We start from the raw sequence: 4724 nt of genomic DNA on the forward strand, positions 1-4724 counted from the left end.
TGGGCTTTCCTTTGCATGTGATTTGTTTCTTTTCTCTTACTGCTTGTAGTATTTTGTTCTGTTGGATTTCTGGGATCTTGATTATTATATGTCTAGGTGTAGATGTTTTTTTGATCGTGGCTGGTTGGAGTTCTATATGCCTCAGTTATCTGTATGTCTAATTCTTCCCCTCTGTTTGGGAAGTTTTCTGTCATTAATCCTGTGAAGAGCTTTTTCAAGTCATTTGTGTTTTCTCCTGATATTTCATGGATTCCTATCAGTCTTATGTTATTTTTCTTTGCATCATCTAGAAGTTGTTGGATTGATTTCATGATCCCTTACTGTTTTTGAGAGACCTCTTTTTTCAAGGTCACTGACTGCAATCCTATCTTCTATATCTGAAATTCTATCTTTGCAATCTTTTATTCTGTTGTGCACACTTTCAATAGAGTGTCTAATCTCCTGGATATCTGTTTGAATCTGTTTTATGCATTATTTCTTTCCTCTGTTGGGCATTTATTGTTTCCATTTGTTTCTTATGCCAAGTCTTCATGGCTTCTATCATGATCTTGAGCTCTTCTATTTTTTTGTCAGTTTCTGTTCTAGAGTCTCGAATCATGACTTCCATTTTGCTCACCATCTCTATGGTTAACTGGGAAATTATTTCTGATTTGAATTTTTCTAGAGCCTGATTCATCTGTTTTGTTACCTCCTGTGCTATGTGTCCTGTGTGTCCTGCTGGTTCACTCTCAGACTTTTCATCCTCATTTGAGCTATTGTTTGCCATTGGTGAACTGGAAATCTGTCTTTATGTCTTGCTTAAGTGTTTTCTCATTTTTATTTTTTGTTGTTGGGTTGCTCTTGGTTCAATTTCTGGGTTATTACTTAAATCTTCCTGATATAGTTGTGCTTTAGCTTTTCAGTCTCTAATGACTCATAGACATCCTCATTTTCATAATATTGGAGAAAACAACTCATTAAATCAATCACAATCCTTTTTCCCAATTGATACATTCAGCAGCCCAATAGGACGAATTACAGCTTGCAAATTGACCACTTGTGGCAGTCATTAATCTGTCACCTTTATTCCATGTGAATTAAATTAATATCAAGAAGCAGCCCAAAATGTGTTTGCAGTGTATACACTTTTCAATATAGCATATTAATCATTTAGGATTGGGGCTTAGACTGAGTTAGGATGAGAGAAATAGATAAGTGAAAGAATTGGAGAAGGTTTCAAGTGAAGCCAGAGGATGTAGAATGACCATACAATCTTTACAAAACTATTAACTTCAAAAGGGATAGATAGAGTGCAGGAATAAGGACAAGAATATATCCCTTAACAGTAATGGAGCTTGCCTTCCCTTGAAGCTACAGAGCTATGAGTGAGGTAAAATGATAGGAGAAAAGAACATAAAGAAAAAATAATAAAAGAAGAAGTCTGAGTTATGGCAGGAGCTGGAATAAAAAGGGAGATGAGGGATAATATGATGGCCCAAGAGACTGCGTTGGAGGAAGAGTTCAGAAAAGAGAAAGAAATTGCAGAGTGGAATGAAGAAAAGGAAAAAAAAAAAGAATTTGAAAGGCCTCTTTCAGACTGTCTATCTTGTCATATTATACCACATGTACAGCCATGTTCAGAACCAAATCTCCTGATCTCAGCTCACCAATAGCAGGTCCCTGTGGCTCAGACTGGCCTCAGTCCACAGGGCCTAAATTGAGTTTCCTAACCTGCAGGGTTGAACTCCACTCAGTTCTAGTACAGATTTCCCCTGCCCTTTCTTTAAAGATGTTCAAAGTTGGGAGCTCAGAAAAATACCCTTCATGACCACCTATGCCTCTTCATAGTGGGTCCAAGGACTGGCCCAATCAGGAGGTTTGAGAATGCGGGGAGGGGGAGTCAGGTCATGGGGGTGTTTGAAGGTGCCTACGTGGCTACCTTCCTTGCTGGAGCTGGTGGCACACAGTCAGGGACGTTGTGGACCCACCAGGTGGGCCTGAGCAGGCAGCTGGAGAGATCTCCCTATAAGATTTTTAATTGCAGTTATTTTTTATTATTTTAATATAAACTTGATATTTTGTTACATATAGGATCTATGACTTGAGTCTTATGATTATAATTTAAGATTATATTCAGAAATATATATATAAAAGGACAAATGCTTTCAATCCAAATACACATTTTATGCTTTTCTTAAAGTAAAATATCTGTGCAAAATGTTTTTTTCCTGTCCTCACATCTATCTAAATCCTACATTCATTTTCAGACTATGGGCTGGTTATCAACAGCTTGGTTCAAAGAAATTCTTTTCATTGTTCTGAATGACAATGAAACAATTTAGAAGTTTTTATGATTAGAGAACAAGTAGTGCTGGGCAAATTAGTTTTTTTCACTTGAAAAAGTGTTTCCAAGGCCAGAATTTCTGACTGAGGAATATTTTCAGAAATCATAGACTATATTCATATAAGTTCCACATGTTTTCTCATTTTATTATAACTGGGAAGAAGAGTAAACATCATCACCTGGAACATATTAGATTTTAAATGAGAGATGCTAACTACTAGCAATACGCAAAAACTTTAAATCATGCCCTCTTCTCATTTACTTTTTTAGCACTCAGTTTTTATGTCCAGTTTGTCATGAATATTTTGAGGTACAAGTATACTGTGATATCTCTGTTCATACTTTATTAAACAAACATTTATTGAATGTCTTAATGAGAGCTGGCTTTATAGATACTGTATGCTAAACCCATTTTAAAGTATATTCTTTCATATATTTTGTCTGCAGTCACTTATGAATGATTCAAATTATGCTAAGCAATCTTCTACATTATATAAATCAAATGTAAAGCATGATCCTAAATTTCAAGTTCATAATGTAAAAGGAAAAGTTAATGAGGCCAGTGTTTAATGAGCATAAACCCTGGATCAGACAGTGAGTTTAAATGGGAGGATACAGCAATAGTCAATCAAACAAGAGTTTTACCTTCATGAGCCCTCAGGTTTTAGAGTAAATGACATAGGGTGAGCAAGTAAACAAATAAATACATAGCGTCTGGTGTATTATAGAAAAATAAGGTAATGCAATGTAGAAAGCGAGGCTACTTTGGATTAAGGATGAGAGCTTGTAGAAGTGACATTTCAACAGAAACCTGAAAAATTACAGTAAAAATGCCACTACAGCTAGAAGATATGAAGATCAGCAACAGGAAAGTTCTAATATAGGCAAGAACTTTGAGTGTTTGCAGAATAGAATAACCCTAGTATTATCAGAGAAAGATGAAGAGTTGATGAGGAGTTGAGGAGGGAAGAGGATCTGAGATAAGGTTAGAAAGACAGATAGAGCTAGACTTATGGCAGGCCATAGAGGGACATCAGATTTTTTAATGTTAAAAAAATAGGAACATATTAGAAGACTTAAAATAGGTTATTGATGTAGTCTGATGACATTTTAAAGTGCTTACTCCAGAGATTATATGGAACATGAGTTAAAAAAGACCAGGGTAGAAAAAGATAAATTATAAAGGTATTGGAGTAAGGGCAAGGAAGGCCATGGCCTGAAAAATGGCAGACAGAAAGGCAGGAGAGGAGAAGCCTGAGAAGCCAAAGTGAGCTGGAGCCCTCAGAGTAATGGAGAGGAAGCGATCAGCTGAAGAAACTGTAGACCTCCCAACAAAGCCTACAATAATCTCCAAGTTTGGATTTGGCACAGGTAGTCAGACAACAAAGAAAGCATCAGCTATCACCATCAGACTTGGGTCAAGCCAAATGAACTGTTCCAATTCTTGCTCCAAAAACCCTTTCAATAAGCAGCACCTTTTACAGAAGATGAAGATAGTGAACCAGACAGAGGAAATGCCTCCAGAAGCAAAGATGAGGATGAAGAATATTGGAATGGATTCACCAACATCAGCAAGACCAAACTCTTTCAATAAAGGAAAGTATGGGTTTTCTGACAACCAGAAGCTATAGGAATGAAATATAAAATCCCATCTTTGAAATGACTGTAACAAAGACAATTAAATGATGTTTTTCAATTGATATGAGTAGTGGTGTGAAGTTACAAGGAACAGTGTGCCTATCTTTGGAGCCGCTTTTGTTTTTTTAAGATTGAATGTACACTAATAAGTGAGAAATTGAAATTAGAGGTAATTTACATTTTATATACAGATTTCAAGACATTTGCTAATCTTTTAGTTTCATGTGGTTAGTTTCCAAAGGTTACTGATAATAAATAAATCAGAAATGGTACCATTTTAAGAATTGCATTTTTCTTTTTGAGATAGGGTCTCACTATGTAGTTGAGACTGACCTGGAACTCACTATGTAGCCGAGGCTGGTCTCAAACTCACAGCAATCCTCCTGACTCAGCCTTCTGAGTGCTGGGATTACAGGTGTGTGCCACCACGCCCAGCAAGAATTGCATTTTTTTTAAAGACACAACTACTAGCACATTAAGAGGGGAGAAAAAAGTTACTATTTGAAACTCTAAGGAGTTACTCCTACATAAACTCCCTCATCACCTAAACTGACTGACTCCCAGGGACAGACTTATAGAGAAACGGGGAGTATTGTATTCAAAGGAAAATGTTGCTGGATGATTGACTGAAAGTAAATTTAGATAAAAATAAAATAGAATTTTTTCCTTATGTGCATATGTTTTGTTATCATATTAATAGGTATTTCATTGTATCAGTAGGTACAGATGATTAACTCTTTTTACAAAAAATATTTAAAAAATT

At 36.0% G+C, this 4724-nt stretch overlaps 1 pseudogene; it reads left to right on the forward strand.

The window, feature by feature from the left end:
* The first annotated feature begins 3546 nt into the window (after window positions 1–3546).
* On the forward strand, window positions 3547–4005 carry LOC117285988 (annotated as a pseudogene).
* The last annotated feature ends 719 nt before the right edge of the window (window positions 4006–4724 follow it).

The sequence above is a fragment of the Fukomys damarensis genome, unplaced genomic scaffold, assembly GCF_012274545.1.
Source record: "Fukomys damarensis isolate Sample0158 unplaced genomic scaffold, DMR_v1.0_HiC HiC_scaffold_14, whole genome shotgun sequence".
In the NCBI taxonomy this organism is placed as follows: Eukaryota; Metazoa; Chordata; class Mammalia; order Rodentia; family Bathyergidae; genus Fukomys; species Fukomys damarensis.